The following is a 21184-nucleotide window of genomic DNA, read 5'->3' on the forward strand; positions in this document are numbered from 1 at the left end:
TGTCAGAAGTGGGATTTGAACCCACGCCTCCATGAAGAGACCAGAAGGCTCAGCTTCACTGAAGATCAAGCTCTCTTGAGTCTGGCGCCTTAGACCACTCGGCCATCCTGACAGCCAAAACAGTGTGCAGGTCGGACTCTTCAGTCTGCACTTGTTGATTTTGCCGCTTGCAATGTTCCTATCAAAGTCACAGCTTTAAAGGCCCCACAATATAACATGGCCAAGAAAAAAAAAAAAAAACAGAACAAGAAACAATGCACATGCACGACCACCGAGGGATGCAGATAACTTTTTAGCGTCCTGCAATAGTAAAGCACGTTTTACACAGGTCACAAGTTTTTAAAGGTCATTTCTGTCTAAGTGTGCATTGAGAGAGACTGAGGTTTTAGGGAGCAAACACAAAAGCTGCTGCTGCCAAGTGTTTCTGCCCGGTCTCAAACCAGGGACTTTTCGCGTGTGAGGCGAACGTGATAACCACTACACTACAGAAACAAGCTTGCTGGTTTGACTGAAGGAGCACAGTTCCCCTCATATGTTTGCACGATTTCCTCTATACTTTATCAGCAGTTGCTCGGAATGCGAGGGGTAAGTGTGAAAATTGCAGCGGTGTCGGCCAGCATGCATACACTCAGACGTCCTGAAAAATCCCATAGCTGCGGGCAGAGACAGACAAATATCTGATGCCTAAATGCCAGGAAGGAGAGCCTGTGAAATCATCACACAGGGCGCACTGAGAGCAAGCAGGAAGGAAGCCAAGGCATTGTAATCCATTTTTCGCCTGAGGCAAAAAATATGTTTTGCGCAACAATGCTTCGAGTAAAATGAGAAATGTTGAGGGGTTGTGTATTTTGAGCAGGATTTGATTGTTTTCCGCTAAAATGGGCTCGTCCGCGATTTGAACCCGGGACCTCTCGCACCCTAAGCGAGAATCATACCCCTAGACCAACGAGCCTGGGGACAGAAATGCAACGGCTCCGACCCTGCTCGGAGGATTGGTGACAGAGAGTGGGAGACTACATCCCAAAGCAAGAAACTGCACATGGTGCTCTCTTTTGCAGTACGACTAGAGTCATTTGCATGGTCTTCATCGAACATGACATAAAAAGCCTCTATCCTTTAGACATTTTGGCCCAGATTTACAAGAAAATGACTAAGCGCGACGCTGTGCCAAATTTGCAAGCCCCACGTGCCGTCATTTTCAAAATGCAGGAAAGCGCCGTATTTAGTAGAATACAGCGCACCCCTGTGCTTCCCCCTGCGCCAGCTCTAAATTAGCTGCTGAGCGCCAACGCAGCCGTTCTTGCACCATGGTACAAGGATGACTGCGTTAAGGGGGAAATTGTTTTTGTGCAGGAAGGGACACCTTCCTGCCCAAAAAAAAAATCTTCAATGGTGATTTGCTCTTACTTCTATGTGTGCTGCAGAATGCATCACACATAGCAAGAGCAAAAACAAGGAGAAATGAAAACATTTCTCCTCAGTGCGCCACTCTAACGACACCCCTGGGATGGCGTTGGATTTTGGCGCTGACGCAGATTTACGCCAACTCCTACATCTGGAGCAGCATCAAAATGCTATGGTGTTGCTGTGGCACACTCCCAACAACACCCATTGCACGCCCCTTCCAGGGAACGCGCTGCGTGCTAAGGGGCCGTATTTACAAGGTGGTGTTAAGCCACAAAAAGTGGCTGAACGCCATCTTGTAAATACCGCGCAGTGCATAGTGCCACCGGGGCGTCACTAAAAGTGATGCTCCGGTGGCGATAGGGCCTTGTAAGTCTGGCACTTTATTTGCTCAAGGTGTGTGTTCTTGGTGAGGGCAGGAAAGCTATTTTCGCTCTCGTACCTTCCTTCCTTGGCTGGCTTGAATGCTGTAGGCTCAGGCTTCATTGCAAAGGTCAAACAGTGAGCAACTGACTGCCGTAAGCTGGCGCAACTCCTCTTGGTGAGCTGTGACAGATGCCCCAGGAGCGTAGTACCTCACGATGGTGAGGGATAGACACAGTCTCTTTTATCTCAGCTTGCCTGTCAGGTGAGGCAGGAAATGCAAATACTGTGAAAAAGCCCAGCGACTCGAACCAGGGACCTTTCGCATGTGAGGTGCGCATGATAACCACTACACTACACAAGCAGACACACTTGCCGGCTTGCTTCATGTGGCTATGCATTGTACTGGAACCACCACACTATGGAAACAGACACACCTGCTTGCTTTATGTGGCTATGCATTGGACTGGGATGCAAGGATGAGGGCCAATGTTCATGACGCTCAAAGCTGAGCCTTCCGGAACACAATCTCTTCCCTTGGAAGAAAGGAACTGGGATCACTTTCATTCCAAGAGGTGATTTCAGAACTGGACCCGAAATTACCATGGAGAAGCACTGTGCATTTAATGTTCCTACGAGCACTGCTGCTCCAGCACAGAAAAGCAGTTGCAAAGAAATCTTGCATACCTTCATGATGCTGAACCGTCTCGACGCCAGTATAAAGCATGTATTGCATTGCAACATGACATCTTACAAGAGTGAAAAGCAGAAATACTCCTGTTTAAAACACAGACTGAACCTCTAAAGGTAGGGGTTTGTCTGGGATTTGAACCGAGGTCCTCTCACACCCGAAGCGAGAATCATACCCCTATACCAACTAGACTGCCGCTGCATAGTCATTTGAAACATCTTCTGAAGCGTCTTTCAGAAAAGCAGGGCCATTTGGAGGCTCTCTCTCTCTAAGCGTGCCATAGCAATTGATGTTTTCTGTCAAGGATTTTTTGTTTGTCTCTAGCAAGGCAAGAGGTAGTCAAAATGCCCTGTGCCAGTGAGCTGAACTAGGGGACTGATGTGAAAAGCAGACCCTTTCTGGTAGTTGTAACCCGCTGCTAGTCATGGACCCTTGCACCTTAGATTTCCCAACCAGAAGCACTGAAGGGCCTGCTAGCTCTTGAGCCAGAGGAGCATGCCTCTTGGATTCAAGCACACTTGCTCGGTCAGCGCTCGATCAAGCTCGATCAGGCGAGATTTATATTAGTGGCTCATAGGCCTGAAACACTCACCTGGGAGACGCAGGGTGGCTGATTTCCCGGAATGGCCCTTGATGGGGAAATCACCTCCTTTCCCCCGCCTCATTTCAGAATTGTGTGCTAGTCGCAAGACAGTGTTCAGGGGTTCATGGGTACTGCCTACTCCCAGCTGCCTCTCTGTCTTCTTCATGTAAATTGCAAGTCACGAGGAGGCACCATTGCCAATATGCTCCGCCCACCTAACCAAGAAACCTAGTTTGAGCTTGTCTGCCTGTGTTGTTGCAGGGGCAGAGTCTTCTTTGCCCAAAAGGTGGCAGGAGAGCCTCACTTCAAACGATAGAATCAACTGCTTAAGTAGAAACCAGCATGGTAGTTACTGTCATAAAGTGCAGCTCTAACAGAAGGTGTGCCTGAGACGCCCCTTCCAGTAATACACAGAATTTTGATTGAGGGCCCAGGCGATGGGTTGGTGGATTTCTCCTCACATGCCACAGCAGCTTCCAAAGATAGTGGTCTGAGGAGCTGGCTCTGCAAGCAGAGCAAGATTTAAGGGAAGAAAATACACCTGTCAGAAGTGGGATTTGAACCCACGCCTCCATGAAGAGACCAGAAGGCTCAGCTTCACTGAAGATCAAGCTCTCTTGAGTCTGGCGCCTTAGACCACTCGGCCATCCTGACAGCCAAAACAGTGTGCAGGTCGGACTCTTCAGTCTGCACTTGTTGATTTTGCCGCTTGCAATGTTCCTATCAAAGTCACAGCTTTAAAGGCCCCACAATATAACATGGCCAAGAAAAAAAAAAAAAAACAGAACAAGAAACAATGCACATGCACGACCACCGAGGGATGCAGATAACTTTTTAGCGTCCTGCAATAGTAAAGCACGTTTTACACAGGTCACAAGTTTTTAAAGGTCATTTCTGTCTAAGTGTGCATTGAGAGAGACTGAGGTTTTAGGGAGCAAACACAAAAGCTGCTGCTGCCAAGTGTTTCTGCCCGGTCTCAAACCGGGGACTTTTCGCGTGTGAGGCGAACGTGATAACCACTACACTACAGAAACAAGCTTGCTGATTTGACTGAAGGAGCACAGTTCCCCTCATATGTTTGCACGATTTCCTCTATACTTTATCAGCAGTTGCTCGGAATGCGAGGGGTAAGTGTGAAAATTGCAGCGGTGTCGGCCAGCATGCATACACTCAGACGTCCTGAAAAATCCCATAGCTGCGGGCAGAGACAGACAAATATCTGATGCCTAAATGCCAGGAAGGAGAGCCTGTGAAATCATCACACAGGGCGCACTGAGAGCAAGCAGGAAGGAAGCCAAGGCATTGTAATCCATTTTTCGCCTGAGGCAAAAAATATGTTTTGCGCAACAATGCTTCGAGTAAAATGAGAAATGTTGAGGGGTTGTGTATTTTGAGCAGGATTTGATTGTTTTCCGCTAAAATGGGCTCGTCCGCGATTTGAACCCGGGACCTCTCGCACCCTAAGCGAGAATCATACCCCTAGACCAACGAGCCTGGGCACAGAAATGCAACGGCTCCGACCCTGCTCGGAGGATTGGCGACAGAGAGTGGGAGACTACATCCCAAAGCAAGAAACTGCACATGGTGCTCTCTTTTGCAGTACGACTAGAGTCATTTGCATGGTCTTCATCGAACATGACATAAAAAGCCTCTATCCTTTAGACATTTTGGCCCAGATTTACAAGAAAATGACTAAGCGCGACGCTGTGCCAAATTTGCAAGCCCCACGTGCCGTCATTTTCAAAATGCAGGAAAGCGCCGTATTTAGTAGAATACAGCGCACCCCTGTGCTTCCCCCTGCGCCAGCTCTAAATTAGCTGCTGAGCGCCAACGCAGCCGTTCTTGCACCATGGTACAAGGATGACTGCGTTGAGGGGGAAATTGTTTTTGTGCAGGAAGGGACACCTTCCTGCCCAAAAAAAAAATCTTCAATGGTGATTTGCTCTTACTTCTATGTGTGCTCCAGAATGCATCACACATAGCAAGAGCAAAAACAAGGAGAAATGAAAACATTTCTCCTCAGTGCGCCACTCTAACGACACCCCTGGGATGGCGTTTGATTTTGGCGCTGACGCAGATTTACGCCAACTCCTAAATCTGGAGCAGCATCAAAATGCTATGGTGTTGCTGTGGCACACTCCCAACAACACCCATTGCACGCCCCTTCCAGGGAACGCGCTGCGTGCTAAGGGGCCGTATTTACAAGGTGGTGTTAAGCCACAAAAAGTGGCTGAACGCCATCTTGTAAATACCGCGCAGTGCATAGTGCCACCGGGGCGTCACTAAAAGTGATGCTCCGGTGGCGATAGGGCCTTGTAAGTCTGGCACTTTATTTGCTCAAGGTGTGTGTTCTTGGTGAGGGCAGGAAAGCTATTTTCGCTCTCGTACCTTCCTTCCTTGGCTGGCTTGAATGCTGTAGGCTCAGGCTTCATTGCAAAGGTCAAACAGTGAGCAACTGACTGCCATAAGCTGGCGCAACTCCTCTTGGTGAGCTGTGACAGATGCCCCAGGAGCGTAGTACCTCACGATGGTGAGGGATAGACACAGTCTCTTTTATCTCAGCTTGCCTGTCATGTGAGGCAGGAAATGCAAATACTGTGAAAAAGCCCAGCGACTCGAACCAGGGACCTTTCGCATGTGAGGTGCGCATGATAACCACTACACTACACAAGCAGACACACTTGCCGGCTTGCTTCATGTGGCTATGCATTGTACTGGAACCACCACACTATGGAAACAGACACACCTGCTTGCTTTATGTGGCTATGCATTGGACTGGGATGCAAGGATGAGGGCCAATGTTCATGACGCTCAAAGCTGAGCCTTCCGGAACACAATCTCTTCCCTTGGAAGAAAGGAACTGGGATCACTTTCATTCCAAGAGGTGATTTCAGAACTGGACCCGAAATTACCATGGAGAAGCACTGTGCATTTAATGTTCCTACGAGCACTGCTGCTCCAGCACAGAAAAGCAGTTGCAAAGAAATCTCGCATACCTTCATGATGCTGAACCGTCTCGACGCCAGTATAAAGCATGTATTGCATTGCAACATGACATCTTACAAGAGTGAAAAGCAGAAATACTCCTGTTTAAAACACAGACTGAACCTATAAAGGTAGGGGTTTGTCTGGGATTTGAACCGAGGTCCTCTCACACCCGAAGCGAGAATCATACCCCTATACCAACTAGACTGCCGCTGCATAGTCATTTGAAACATCTTCTGAAGCGTCTTTCAGAAAAGCAGGGCCATTTGGAGGCTCTCTCTCTCTAAGCGTGCCATAGCAATTGATGTTTTCTGTCAAGGATTTTTTGTTTGTCTCTAGCAAGGCAAGAGGTAGTCAAAATGCCCTGTGCCAGTGAGCTGTACTAGGGGACTGATGTGAAAAGCAGACCCTTTCTGGTAGTTGTAACCCGCTGCTAGTCATGGACCCTTGCACCTTAGATTTCCCAACCAGAAGCACTGAAGGGCCTGCTAGCTCTTGAGCCAGAGGAGCATGCCTCTTGGATTCAAGCACATTTGCTCGGTCAGCGCTTGATCAGGCTCGATCAGGCGAGATTTATATTAGTGGCTCATAGGCCTGAAACACTCACCTGGGAGACGCAGGGTGGCTGATTTCCCGGAATGGCCCTTGATGGGGAAATCACCTCCTTTCCCCCGCCTCATTTCAGAATTGTGTGCTAGTCGCAAGACAGTGTTCAGGGGTTCATGGGTACTGCCTACTCCCAGCTGCCTCTCTGTCTTCTTCATGTAAATTGCAAGTCACGAGGAGGCACCATTGCCAATATGCTCCGCCCACCTAACCAAGAAACCTAGTTTGAGCTTGTCTGCCTGTGTTGTTGCAGGGGCAGAGTCTTCTTTGCCCAAAAGGTGGCAGGAGAGCCTCACTTCAAACGATAGAATCAACTGCTTAAGTAGAAACCAGCATGGTAGTTACTGTCATAAAGTGCAGCTCTAACAGAAGGTGTGCCTGAGACGCCCCTTCCAGTAATACACAGAATTTTGATTGAGGGCCCAGCCGATGGGTTGGTGGATTTCTCCTCACATGCCACAGCAGCTTCCAAAGATAGTGGTGTGAGGAGCTGGCTCTGCAAGCAGAGCAAGATTTAAGGGAAGAAAATACACCTGTCAGAAGTGGGATTTGAACCCACGCCTCCATGAAGAGACCAGAAGGCTCAGCTTCACTGAAGATCAAGCTCTCTTGAGTCTGGCGCCTTAGACCACTCGGCCATCATGACAGCCAAAACAGTGTGCAGGTCGGACTCTTCAGTCTGCACTTGTTGATTTTGCCGCTTGCAATGTTCCTATCAAAGTCACAGCTTTAAAGGCCCCACAATATAACATGGCCAAGAAAAAAAAAAAAAAACAGAACAAGAAACAATGCACATGCACGACCACCGAGGGATGCAGATAACTTTTTAGCGTCCTGCAATAGTAAAGCACGTTTTACACAGGTCACAAGTTTTTAAAGGTCATTTCTGTCTAAGTGTGCATTGAGAGAGACTGAGGTTTTAGGGAGCAAACACAAAAGCTGCTGCTGCCAAGTGTTTCTGCCCGGTCTCAAACCGGGGACTTTTCGCGTGTGAGGCGAACGTGATAACCACTACACTACAGAAACAAGCTTGCTGATTTGACTGAAGGAGCACAGTTCCCCTCATATGTTTGCACGATTTCCTCTATACTTTATCAGCAGTTGCTCGGAATGCGAGGGGTAAGTGTGAAAATTGCAGCGGTGTCGGCCAGCATGCATACACTCAGACGTCCTGAAAAATCCCACAGCTGCGGGCAGAGACAGACAAATATCTGATGCCTAAATGCCAGGAAGGAGAGCCTGTGAAATCATCACACAGGGCGCACTGAGAGCAAGCAGGAAGGAAGCCAAGGCATTGTAATCCATTTTTCGCCTGAGACAAAAAATATGTTTTGCGCAACAATGCTTCGAGTAAAATGAGAAATGTTGAGGGGTTGTGTATTTTGAGCAGGATTTGATTGTTTTCCGCTAAAATGGGCTCGTCCGGGATTTGAACCCGGGACCTCTCGCACCCTAAGCGAGAATCATACCCCTAGACCAACGAGCCTGGGCACAGAAATGCAACGGCTCCGACCCTGCTCGGAGGATTGGTGACAGAGAGTGGGAGACTACATCCCAAAGCAAGAAACTGCACATGGTGCTCTCTTTTGCAGTACGACTAGAGTCATTTGCATGGTCTTCATCGAACATGACATAAAAAGCCTCTATCCTTTAGACATTTTGGCCCAGATTTACAAGAAAATGACTAAGCGCGACGCTGTGCCAAATTTGCAAGCCCCACGTGCCGTCATTTTCAAAATGCAGGAAAGCGCCGTATTTAGTAGAATACAGCGCACCCCTGTGCTTCCCCCTGCGCCAGCTCTAAATTAGCTGCTGAGCGCCAACGCAGCCGTTCTTGCACCATGGTACAAGGATGACTGCGTTGAGGGGGAAATTGTTTTTGTGCAGGAAGGGACACCTTCCTGCCCAAAAAAAAAATCTTCAATGGTGATTTGCTCTTACTTCTATGTGTGCTCCAGAATGCATCACACATAGCAAGAGCAAAAACAAGGAGAAATGAAAACATTTCTCCTCAGTGCGCCACTCTAACGACACCCCTGGGATGGCGTTTGATTTTGGCGCTGACGCAGATTTACGCCAACTCCTAAATCTGGAGCAGCATCAAAATGCTATGGTGTTGCTGTGGCACACTCCCAACAACACCCATTGCACGCCCCTTCCAGGGAACGCGCTGCGTGCTAAGGGGCCGTATTTACAAGGTGGTGTTAAGCCACAAAAAGTGGCTGAACGCCATCTTGTAAATACCGCGCAGTGCATAGTGCCACCGGGGCGTCACTAAAAGTGATGCTCCGGTGGCGATAGGGCCTTGTAAGTCTGGCACTTTATTTGCTCAAGGTGTGTGTTCTTGGTGAGGGCAGGAAAGCTATTTTCGCTCTCGTACCTTCCTTCCTTGGCTGGCTTGAATGCTGTAGGCTCAGGCTTCATTGCAAAGGTCAAACAGTGAGCAACTGACTGCCGTAAGCTGGCGCAACTCCTCTTGGTGAGCTGTGACAGATGCCCCAGGAGCGTAGTACCTCACGATGGTGAGGGATAGACACAGTCTCTTTTATCTCAGCTTGCCTGTCAGGTGAGGCAGGAAATGCAAATACTGTGAAAAAGCCCAGCGACTCGAACCAGGGACCTTTCGCATGTGAGGTGCGCATGATAACCACTACACTACACAAGCAGACACACTTGCCGGCTTGCTTCATGTGGCTATGCATTGTACTGGAACCACCACACTATGGAAACAGACACACCTGCTTGCTTTATGTGGCTATGCATTGGACTGGGATGCAAGGATGAGGGCCAATGTTCATGACGCTCAAAGCTGAGCCTTCCGGAACACAATCTCTTCCCTTGGAAGAAAGGAACTGGGATCACTTTCATTCCAAGAGGTGATTTCAGAACTGGACCCGAAATTACCATGGAGAAGCACTGTGCATTTAATGTTCCTACGAGCACTGCTGCTCCAGCACAGAAAAGCAGTTGCAAAGAAATCTCGCATACCTTCATGATGCTGAACCGTCTCGACGCCAGTATAAAGCATGTATTGCATTGCAACATGACATCTTACAAGAGTGAAAAGCAGAAATACTCCTGTTTAAAACACAGACTGAACCTATAAAGGTAGGGGTTTGTCTGGGATTTGAACCGAGGTCCTCTCACACCCGAAGCGAGAATCATACCCCTATACCAACTAGACTGCCGCTGCATAGTCATTTGAAACATCTTCTGAAGCGTCTTTCAGAAAAGCAGGGCCATTTGGAGGCTCTCTCTCTCTAAGCGTGCCATAGCAATTGATGTTTTCTGTCAAGGATTTTTTGTTTGTCTCTAGCAAGGCAAGAGGTAGTCAAAATGCCCTGTGCCAGTGAGCTGAACTAGGGGACTGATGTGAAAAGCAGACCCTTTCTGGTAGTTGTAACCCGCTGCTAGTCATGGACCCTTGCACCTTAGATTTCCCAACCAGAAGCACTGAAGGGCCTGCTAGCTCTTGAGCCAGAGGAGCATGCCTCTTGGATTCAAGCACACTTGCTCGGTCAGCGCTCGATCAGGCTCGATCAGGCGAGATTTATATTAGTGGCTCATAGGCCTGAAACACTCACCTGGGAGACGCAGGGTGGCTGATTTCCCGGAATGGCCCTTGATGGGGAAATCACCTCCTTTCCCCCGCCTCATTTCAGAATTGTGTGCTAGTCGCAAGACAGTGTTCAGGGGTTCATGGGTACTGCCTACTCCCAGCTGCCTCTCTGTCTTCTTCATGTAAATTGCAAGTCACGAGGAGGCACCATTGCCAATATGCTCCGCCCACCTAACCAAGAAACCTAGTTTGAGCTTGTCTGCCTGTGTTGTTGCAGGGGCAGAGTCTTCTTTGCCCAAAAGGTGGCAGGAGAGCCTCACTTCAAACGATAGAATCAACTGCTTAAGTAGAAACCAGCATGGTAGTTACTGTCATAAAGTGCAGCTCTAACAGAAGGTGTGCCTGAGACGCCCCTTCCAGTAATACACAGAATTTTGATTGAGGGCCCAGCCGATGGGTTGGTGGATTTCTCCTCACATGCCACAGCAGCTTCCAAAGATAGTGGTCTGAGGAGCTGGCTCTGCAAGCAGAGCAAGATTTAAGGGAAGAAAATACACCTGTCAGAAGTGGGATTTGAACCCACGCCTCCATGAAGAGACCAGAAGGCTCAGCTTCACTGAAGATCAAGCTCTCTTGAGTCTGGCGCCTTAGACCACTCGGCCATCCTGACAGCCAAAACAGTGTGCAGGTCGGACTCTTCAGTCTGCACTTGTTGATTTTGCCGCTTGCAATGTTCCTATCAAAGTCACAGCTTTAAAGGCCCCACAATATAACATGGCCAAGAAAAAAAAAAAAAAACAGAACAAGAAACAATGCACATGCACGACCACCGAGGGATGCAGATAACTTTTTAGCGTCCTGCAATAGTAAAGCACGTTTTACACAGGTCACAAGTTTTTAAAGGTCATTTCTGTCTAAGTGTGCATTGAGAGAGACTGAGGTTTTAGGGAGCAAACACAAAAGCTGCTGCTGCCAAGTGTTTCTGCCCAGTCTCAAACCGGGGACTTTTCGCGTGTGAGGCGAACGTGATAACCACTACACTACAGAAACAAGCTTGCTGATTTGACTGAAGGAGCACAGTTCCCCTCATATGTTTGCACGATTTCCTCTATACTTTATCAGCAGTTGCTCGGAATGCGAGGGGTAAGTGTGAAAATTGCAGCGGTGTCGGCCAGCATGCATACACTCAGACGTCCTGAAAAATCCCATAGCTACGGGCAGAGACAGACAAATATCTGATGCCTAAATGCCAGGAAGGAGAGCCTGTGAAATCATCACACAGGGCGCACTGAGAGCAAGCAGGAAGGAAGCCAAGGCATTGTAATCCATTTTTCGCCTTAGGCAAAAAATATGTTTTGCGCAACAATGCTTCGAGTAAAATGAGAAATGTTGAGGGGTTGTGTATTTTGAGCAGGATTTGATTGTTTTCCGCTAAAATGGGCTCGTCCGGGATTTGAACCCGGGACCTCTCGCACCCTAAGCGAGAATCATACCCCTAGACCAACGAGCCTGGGCACAGAAATGCAACGGCTCCGACCCTGCTCGGAGGATTGGTGACAGAGAGTGGGAGACTACATCCCAAAGCAAGAAACTGCACATGGTGCTCTCTTTTGCAGTACGACTAGAGTCATTTGCATGGTCTTCATCGAACATGACATAAAAAGCCTCTATCCTTTAGACATTTTGGCCCAGATTTACAAGAAAATGACTAAGCGCGACGCTGTGCCAAATTTGCAAGCCCCACGTGCCGTCATTTTCAAAATGCAGGAAAGCGCCGTATTTAGTAGAATACAGCGCACCCCTGTGCTTCCCCCTGCGCCAGCTCTAAATTAGCTGCTGAGCGCCAACGCAGCCGTTCTTGCACCATGGTACAAGGATGACTGCGTTGAGGGGGAAATTGTTTTTGTGCAGGAAGGGACACCTTCCTGCCCAAAAAAAAAATCTTCAATGGTGATTTGCTCTTACTTCTATGTGTGCTGCAGAATGCATCACACATAGCAAGAGCAAAAACAAGGAGAAATGAAAACATTTCTCCTCAGTGCGCCACTCTAACGACACCCCTGGGATGGCGTTGGATTTTGGCGCTGACGCAGATTTACGCCAACTCCTAAATCTGGAGCAGCATCAAAATGCTATGGTGTTGCTGTGGCACACTCCCAACAACACCCATTGCACGCCCCTTCCAGGGAACGCGCTGCGTGCTAAGGGGCCGTATTTACAAGGTGGTGTTAAGCCACAAAATGTGGCTGAACGCCATCTTGTAAATACCGCGCAGTGCATAGTGCCACCGGGGCGTCACTAAAAGTGATGCTCCGGTGGCGATAGGGCCTTGTAAGTCTGGCACTTTATTTGCTCAAGGTGTGTGTTCTTGGTGAGGGCAGGAAAGCTATTTTCGCTCTCGTACCTTCCTTCCTTGGCTGGCTTGAATGCTGTAGGCTCAGGCTTCATTGCAAAGGTCAAACAGTGAGCAACTGACTGCCGTAAGCTGGCGCAACTCCTCTTGGTGAGCTGTGACAGATGCCCCAGGAGCGTAGTACCTCACGATGGTGAGGGATAGACACAGTCTCTTTTATCTCAGCTTGCCTGTCAGGTGAGGCAGGAAATGCAAATACTGTGAAAAAGCCCAGCGACTCGAACCAGGGACCTTTCGCATGTGAGGTGCGCATGATAACCACTACACTACACAAGCAGACACACTTGCCGGCTTGCTTCATGTGGCTATGCATTGTACTGGAACCACCACACTATGGAAACAGACACACCTGCTTGCTTTATGTGGCTATGCATTGGACTGGGATGCAAGGATGAGGGCCAATGTTCATGACGCTCAAAGCTGAGCCTTCCGGAACACAATCTCTTCCCTTGGAAGAAAGGAACTGGGATCACTTTCATTCCAAGAGGTGATTTCAGAACTGGACCCGAAATTACCATGGAGAAGCACTGTGCATTTAATGTTCCTACGAGCACTGCTGCTCCAGCACAGAAAAGCAGTTGCAAAGAAATCTTGCATACCTTCATGATGCTGAACCGTCTCGACGCCAGTATAAAGCATGTATTGCATTGCAACATGACATCTTACAAGAGTGAAAAGCAGAAATACTCCTGTTTAAAACACAGACTGAACCTCTAAAGGTAGGGGTTTGTCTGGGATTTGAACCGAGGTCCTCTCACACCCGAAGCGAGAATCATACCCCTATACCAACTAGACTGCCGCTGCATAGTCATTTGAAACATCTTCTGAAGCGTCTTTCAGAAAAGCAGGGCCATTTGGAGGCTCTCTCTCTCTAAGCGTGCCATAGCAATTGATGTTTTCTGTCAAGGATTTTTTGTTTGTCTCTAGCAAGGCAAGAGGTAGTCAAAATGCCCTGTGCCAGTGAGCTGAACTAGGGGACTGATGTGAAAAGCAGACCCTTTCTGGTAGTTGTAACCCGCTGCTAGTCATGGACCCTTGCACCTTAGATTTCCCAACCAGAAGCACTGAAGGGCCTGCTAGCTCTTGAGCCAGAGGAGCATGCCTCTTGGATTCAAGCACACTTGCTCGGTCAGCGCTCGATCAAGCTCGATCAGGCGAGATTTATATTAGTGGCTCATAGGCCTGAAACACTCACCTGGGAGACGCAGGGTGGCTGATTTCCCGGAATGGCCCTTGATGGGGAAATCACCTCCTTTCCCCCGCCTCATTTCAGAATTGTGTGCTAGTCGCAAGACAGTGTTCAGGGGTTCATGGGTACTGCCTACTCCCAGCTGCCTCTCTGTCTTCTTCATGTAAATTGCAAGTCACGAGGAGGCACCATTGCCAATATGCTCCGCCCACCTAACCAAGAAACCTAGTTTGAGCTTGTCTGCCTGTGTTGTTGCAGGGGCAGAGTCTTCTTTGCCCAAAAGGTGGCAGGAGAGCCTCACTTCAAACGATAGAATCAACTGCTTAAGTAGAAACCAGCATGGTAGTTACTGTCATAAAGTGCAGCTCTAACAGAAGGTGTGCCTGAGACGCCCCTTCCAGTAATACACAGAATTTTGATTGAGGGCCCAGGCGATGGGTTGGTGGATTTCTCCTCACATGCCACAGCAGCTTCCAAAGATAGTGGTCTGAGGAGCTGGCTCTGCAAGCAGAGCAAGATTTAAGGGAAGAAAATACACCTGTCAGAAGTGGGATTTGAACCCACGCCTCCATGAAGAGACCAGAAGGCTCAGCTTCACTGAAGATCAAGCTCTCTTGAGTCTGGCGCCTTAGACCACTCGGCCATCCTGACAGCCAAAACAGTGTGCAGGTCGGACTCTTCAGTCTGCACTTGTTGATTTTGCCGCTTGCAATGTTCCTATCAAAGTCACAGCTTTAAAGGCCCCACAATATAACATGGCCAAGAAAAAAAAAAAAAAACAGAACAAGAAACAATGCACATGCACGACCACCGAGGGATGCAGATAACTTTTTAGCGTCCTGCAATAGTAAAGCACGTTTTACACAGGTCACAAGTTTTTAAAGGTCATTTCTGTCTAAGTGTGCATTGAGAGAGACTGAGGTTTTAGGGAGCAAACACAAAAGCTGCTGCTGCCAAGTGTTTCTGCCCGGTCTCAAACCGGGGACTTTTCGCGTGTGAGGCGAACGTGATAACCACTACACTACAGAAACAAGCTTGCTGATTTGACTGAAGGAGCACAGTTCCCCTCATATGTTTGCACGATTTCCTCTATACTTTATCAGCAGTTGCTCGGAATGCGAGGGGTAAGTGTGAAAATTGCAGCGGTGTCGGCCAGCATGCATACACTCAGACGTCCTGAAAAATCCCATAGCTGCGGGCAGAGACAGACAAATATCTGATGCCTAAATGCCAGGAAGGAGAGCCTGTGAAATCATCACACAGGGCGCACTGAGAGCAAGCAGGAAGGAAGCCAAGGCATTGTAATCCATTTTTCGCCTGAGGCAAAAAATATGTTTTGCGCAACAATGCTTCGAGTAAAATGAGAAATGTTGAGGGGTTGTGTATTTTGAGCAGGATTTGATTGTTTTCCGCTAAAATGGGCTCGTCCGCGATTTGAACCCGGGACCTCTCGCACCCTAAGCGAGAATCATACCCCTAGACCAACGAGCCTGGGCACAGAAATGCAACGGCTCCGACCCTGCTCGGAGGATTGGCGACAGAGAGTGGGAGACTACATCCCAAAGCAAGAAACTGCACATGGTGCTCTCTTTTGCAGTACGACTAGAGTCATTTGCATGGTCTTCATCGAACATGACATAAAAAGCCTCTATCCTTTAGACATTTTGGCCCAGATTTACAAGAAAATGACTAAGCGCGACGCTGTGCCAAATTTGCAAGCCCCACGTGCCGTCATTTTCAAAATGCAGGAAAGCGCCGTATTTAGTAGAATACAGCGCACCCCTGTGCTTCCCCCTGCGCCAGCTCTAAATTAGCTGCTGAGCGCCAACGCAGCCGTTCTTGCACCATGGTACAAGGATGACTGCGTTGAGGGGGAAATTGTTTTTGTGCAGGAAGGGACACCTTCCTGCCCAAAAAAAAAATCTTCAATGGTGATTTGCTCTTACTTCTATGTGTGCTCCAGAATGCATCACACATAGCAAGAGCAAAAACAAGGAGAAATGAAAACATTTCTCCTCAGTGCGCCACTCTAACGACACCCCTGGGATGGCGTTTGATTTTGGCGCTGACGCAGATTTACGCCAACTCCTAAATCTGGAGCAGCATCAAAATGCTATGGTGTTGCTGTGGCACACTCCCAACAACACCCATTGCACGCCCCTTCCAGGGAACGCGCTGCGTGCTAAGGGGCCGTATTTACAAGGTGGTGTTAAGCCACAAAAAGTGGCTGAACGCCATCTTGTAAATACCGCGCAGTGCATAGTGCCACCGGGGCGTCACTAAAAGTGATGCTCCGGTGGCGATAGGGCCTTGTAAGTCTGGCACTTTATTTGCTCAAGGTGTGTGTTCTTGGTGAGGGCAGGAAAGCTATTTTCGCTCTCGTACCTTCCTTCCTTGGCTGGCTTGAATGCTGTAGGCTCAGGCTTCATTGCAAAGGTCAAACAGTGAGCAACTGACTGCCATAAGCTGGCGCAACTCCTCTTGGTGAGCTGTGACAGATGCCCCAGGAGCGTAGTACCTCACGATGGTGAGGGATAGACACAGTCTCTTTTATCTCAGCTTGCCTGTCATGTGAGGCAGGAAATGCAAATACTGTGAAAAAGCCCAGCGACTCGAACCAGGGACCTTTCGCATGTGAGGTGCGCATGATAACCACTACACTACACAAGCAGACACACTTGCCGGCTTGCTTCATGTGGCTATGCATTGTACTGGAACCACCACACTATGGAAACAGACACACCTGCTTGCTTTATGTGGCTATGCATTGGACTGGGATGCAAGGATGAGGGCCAATGTTCATGACGCTCAAAGCTGAGCCTTCCGGAACACAATCTCTTCCCTTGGAAGAAAGGAACTGGGATCACTTTCATTCCAAGAGGTGATTTCAGAACTGGACCCGAAATTACCATGGAGAAGCACTGTGCATTTAATGTTCCTACGAGCACTGCTGCTCCAGCACAGAAAAGCAGTTGCAAAGAAATCTCGCATACCTTCATGATGCTGAACCGTCTCGACGCCAGTATAAAGCATGTATTGCATTGCAACATGACATCTTACAAGAGTGAAAAGCAGAAATACTCCTGTTTAAAACACAGACTGAACCTATAAAGGTAGGGGTTTGTCTGGGATTTGAACCGAGGTCCTCTCACACCCGAAGCGAGAATCATACCCCTATACCAACTAGACTGCCGCTGCATAGTCATTTGAAACATCTTCTGAAGCGTCTTTCAGAAAAGCAGGGCCATTTGGAGGCTCTCTCTCTCTAAGCGTGCCATAGCAATTGATGTTTTCTGTCAAGGATTTTTTGTTTGTCTCTAGCAAGGCAAGAGGTAGTCAAAATGCCCTGTGCCAGTGAGCTGTACTAGGGGACTGATGTGAAAAGCAGACCCTTTCTGGTAGTTGTAACCCGCTGCTAGTCATGGACCCTTGCACCTTAGATTTCCCAACCAGAAGCACTGAAGGGCCTGCTAGCTCTTGAGCCAGAGGAGCATGCCTCTTGGATTCAAGCACATTTGCTCGGTCAGCGCTTGATCAGGCTCGATCAGGCGAGATTTATATTAGTGGCTCATAGGCCTGAAACACTCACCTGGGAGACGCAGGGTGGCTGATTTCCCGGAATGGCCCTTGATGGGGAAATCACCTCCTTTCCCCCGCCTCATTTCAGAATTGTGTGCTAGTCGCAAGACAGTGTTCAGGGGTTCATGGGTACTGCCTACTCCCAGCTGCCTCTCTGTCTTCTTCATGTAAATTGCAAGTCACGAGGAGGCACCATTGCCAATATGCTCCGCCCACCTAACCAAGAAACCTAGTTTGAGCTTGTCTGCCTGTGTTGTTGCAGGGGCAGAGTCTTCTTTGCCCAAAAGGTGGCAGGAGAGCCTCACTTCAAACGATAGAATCAACTGCTTAAGTAGAAACCAGCATGGTAGTTACTGTCATAAAGTGCAGCTCTAACAGAAGGTGTGCCTGAGACGCCCCTTCCAGTAATACACAGAATTTTGATTGAGGGCCCAGCCGATGGGTTGGTGGATTTCTCCTCACATGCCACAGCAGCTTCCAAAGATAGTGGTGTGAGGAGCTGGCTCTGCAAGCAGAGCAAGATTTAAGGGAAGAAAATACACCTGTCAGAAGTGGGATTTGAACCCACGCCTCCATGAAGAGACCAGAAGGCTCAGCTTCACTGAAGATCAAGCTCTCTTGAGTCTGGCGCCTTAGACCACTCGGCCATCATGACAGCCAAAACAGTGTGCAGGTCGGACTCTTCAGTCTGCACTTGTTGATTTTGCCGCTTGCAATGTTCCTATCAAAGTCACAGCTTTAAAGGCCCCACAATATAACATGGCCAAGAAAAAAAAAAAAAAACAGAACAAGAAACAATGCACATGCACGACCACCGAGGGATGCAGATAACTTTTTAGCGTCCTGCAATAGTAAAGCACGTTTTACACAGGTCACAAGTTTTTAAAGGTCATTTCTGTCTAAGTGTGCATTGAGAGAGACTGAGGTTTTAGGGAGCAAACACAAAAGCTGCTGCTGCCAAGTGTTTCTGCCCGGTCTCAAACCGGGGACTTTTCGCGTGTGAGGCGAACGTGATAACCACTACACTACAGAAACAAGCTTGCTGATTTGACTGAAGGAGCACAGTTCCCCTCATATGTTTGCACGATTTCCTCTATACTTTATCAGCAGTTGCTCGGAATGCGAGGGGTAAGTGTGAAAATTGCAGCGGTGTCGGCCAGCATGCATACACTCAGACGTCCTGAAAAATCCCACAGCTGCGGGCAGAGACAGACAAATATCTGATGCCTAAATGCCAGGAAGGAGAGCCTGTGAAATCATCACACAGGGCGCACTGAGAGCAAGCAGGAAGGAAGCCAAGGCATTGTAATCCATTTTTCGCCTGAGACAAAAAATATGTTTTGCGCAACAATGCTTCGAGTAAAATGAGAAATGTTGAGGGGTTGTGTATTTTGAGCAGGATTTGATTGTTTTCCGCTAAAATGGGCTCGTCCGGGATTTGAACCCGGGACCTCTCGCACCCTAAGCGAGAATCATACCCCTAGACCAACGAGCCTGGGCACAGAAATGCAACGGCTCCGACCCTGCTCGGAGGATTGGTGACAGAGAGTGGGAGACTACATCCCAAAGCAAGAAACTGCACATGGTGCTCTCTTTTGCAGTACGACTAGAGTCATTTGCATGGTCTTCATCGAACATGACATAAAAAGCCTCTATCCTTTAGACATTTTGGCCCAGATTTACAAGAAAATGACTAAGCGCGACGCTGTGCCAAATTTGCAAGCCCCACGTGCCGTCATTTTCAAAATGCAGGAAAGCGCCGTATTTAGTAGAATACAGCGCACCCCTGTGCTTCCCCCTGCGCCAGCTCTAAATTAGCTGCTGAGCGCCAACGCAGCCGTTCTTGCACCATGGTACAAGGATGACTGCGTTGAGGGGGAAATTGTTTTTGTGCAGGAAGGGACACCTTCCTGCCCAAAAAAAAAATCTTCAATGGTGATTTGCTCTTACTTCTATGTGTGCTCCAGAATGCATCACACATAGCAAGAGCAAAAACAAGGAGAAATGAAAACATTTCTCCTCAGTGCGCCACTCTAACGACACCCCTGGGATGGCGTTTGATTTTGGCGCTGACGCAGATTTACGCCAACTCCTAAATCTGGAGCAGCATCAAAATGCTATGGTGTTGCTGTGGCACACTCCCAACAACACCCATTGCACGCCCCTTCCAGGGAACGCGCTGCGTGCTAAGGGGCCGTATTTACAAGGTGGTGTTAAGCCACAAAAAGTGGCTGAACGCCATCTTGTAAATACCGCGCAGTGCATAGTGCCACCGGGGCGTCACTAAAAGTGATGCTCCGGTGGCGATAGGGCCTTGTAAGTCTGGCACTTTATTTGCTCAAGGTGTGTGTTCTTGGTGAGGGCAGGAAAGCTATTTTCGCTCTCGTACCTTCCTTCCTTGGCTGGCTTGAATGCTGTAGGCTCAGGCTTCATTGCAAAGGTCAAACAGTGAGCAACTGACTGCCGTAAGCTGGCGCAACTCCTCTTGGTGAGCTGTGACAGATGCCCCAGGAGCGTAGTACCTCACGATGGTGAGGGATAGACACAGTCTCTTTTATCTCAGCTTGCCTGTCAGGTGAGGCAGGAAATGCAAATACTGTGAAAAAGCCCAGCGACTCGAACCAGGGACCTTTCGCATGTGAGGTGCGCATGATAACCACTACACTACACAAGCAGACACACTTGCCGGCTTGCTTCATGTGGCTATGCATTGTACTGGAACCACCACACTATGGAAACAGACACACCTGCTTGCTTTATGTGGCTATGCATTGGACTGGGATGCAAGGATGAGGGCCAATGTTCATGACGCTCAAAGCTGAGCCTTCCGGAACACAATCTCTTCCCTTGGAAGAAAGGAACTGGGATCACTTTCATTCCAAGAGGTGATTTCAGAACTGGACCCGAAATTACCATGGAGAAGCACTGTGCATTTAATGTTCCTACGAGCACTGCTGCTCCAGCACAGAAAAGCAGTTGCAAAGAAATCTCGCATACCTTCATGATGCTGAACCGTCTCGACGCCAGTATAAAGCATGTATTGCATTGCAACATGACATCTTACAAGAGTGAAAAGCAGAAATACTCCTGTTTAAAACACAGACTGAACCTATAAAGGTAGGGGTTTGTCTGGGATTTGAACCGAGGTCCTCTCACACCCGAAGCGAGAATCATACCCCTATACCAACTAGACTGCCGCTGCATAGTCATTTGAAACATCTTCTGAAGCGTCTTTCAGAAAAGCAGGGCCATTTGGAGGCTCTCTCTCTCTAAGCGTGCCATAGCAATTGATGTTTTCTGTCAAGGATTTTTTGTTTGTCATTAGCAAGGCAAGAGGTAGTCAAAATGCCCTGTGCCAGTGAGCTGAACTAGGGGACTGATGTGAAAAGCAGACCCTTTCGGGTAGTTGTAACCCGCTGCTAGTCATGGACCCTTGCACCTTAGATTTCCCAACCAGAAGCACTGAAGGGCCTGCTAGCTCTTGAGCCAGAGGAGCATGCCTCTTGGATTCAAGCACACTTGCTCGGTCAGCGCTCGATCAGGCGAGATTTATATTAGTGGCTCATAGGCCTGAAACACTCACCTGGGAGGCGCAGGGTGGCTGATTTCCCGGAATGGCCCTTGATGGGGAAATCACCTCCTTTCCCCCGCCTCATTTCAGAATTGTGTGCTAGTCGCAAGACAGTGTTCAGGGGTTCATGGGTACTGCCTACTCCCAGCTGCCTCTCTGTCTTCTTCATGTAAATTGCAAGTCACGAGGAGGCACCATTGCCAATATGCTCCGCCCACCTAACCAAGAAACCTAGTTTGAG

General features: G+C 48.6%; 7 non-coding genes across 7 annotated transcripts; all 7 read right to left on the reverse strand.

The window, feature by feature from the left end:
- Positions 1-112, reverse strand: TRNAL-CAA (transfer RNA leucine (anticodon CAA)). Its single transcript has 2 exons — positions 75-112; positions 1-46 (listed from the first exon to the last, which is right to left on the reverse strand). It is a non-coding gene; the product is annotated as a tRNA-Leu (tRNA).
- Positions 113-3583: 3471 nt separating this feature from the next.
- On the reverse strand, positions 3584-3695 carry TRNAL-CAA (transfer RNA leucine (anticodon CAA)). The gene is made up of 2 exons: positions 3658-3695; positions 3584-3629 (listed from the first exon to the last, which is right to left on the reverse strand). It is a non-coding gene; the product is annotated as a tRNA-Leu (tRNA).
- A 4351-nt stretch (positions 3696-8046) lies between these two features.
- Positions 8047-8118, reverse strand: TRNAP-AGG (transfer RNA proline (anticodon AGG)). Its single transcript has one exon. It is a non-coding gene; the product is annotated as a tRNA-Pro (tRNA).
- Positions 8119-10749: 2631 nt separating this feature from the next.
- On the reverse strand, positions 10750-10861 carry TRNAL-CAA (transfer RNA leucine (anticodon CAA)). The gene is made up of 2 exons: positions 10824-10861; positions 10750-10795 (listed from the first exon to the last, which is right to left on the reverse strand). It is a non-coding gene; the product is annotated as a tRNA-Leu (tRNA).
- Positions 10862-11629: 768 nt separating this feature from the next.
- Positions 11630-11701, reverse strand: TRNAP-AGG (transfer RNA proline (anticodon AGG)). The gene has a single exon. It is a non-coding gene; the product is annotated as a tRNA-Pro (tRNA).
- A 2631-nt stretch (positions 11702-14332) lies between these two features.
- On the reverse strand, positions 14333-14444 carry TRNAL-CAA (transfer RNA leucine (anticodon CAA)). The gene is made up of 2 exons: positions 14407-14444; positions 14333-14378 (listed from the first exon to the last, which is right to left on the reverse strand). It is a non-coding gene; the product is annotated as a tRNA-Leu (tRNA).
- A 4351-nt stretch (positions 14445-18795) lies between these two features.
- TRNAP-AGG (transfer RNA proline (anticodon AGG)) lies at positions 18796-18867 on the reverse strand. Its single transcript has one exon. It is a non-coding gene; the product is annotated as a tRNA-Pro (tRNA).
- Positions 18868-21184: the final 2317 nt, after the last annotated feature.

This window comes from Pleurodeles waltl, unplaced genomic scaffold, assembly GCF_031143425.1.
Source record: "Pleurodeles waltl isolate 20211129_DDA unplaced genomic scaffold, aPleWal1.hap1.20221129 scaffold_72, whole genome shotgun sequence".
NCBI classification, from domain to species: Eukaryota; Metazoa; Chordata; class Amphibia; order Caudata; family Salamandridae; genus Pleurodeles; species Pleurodeles waltl.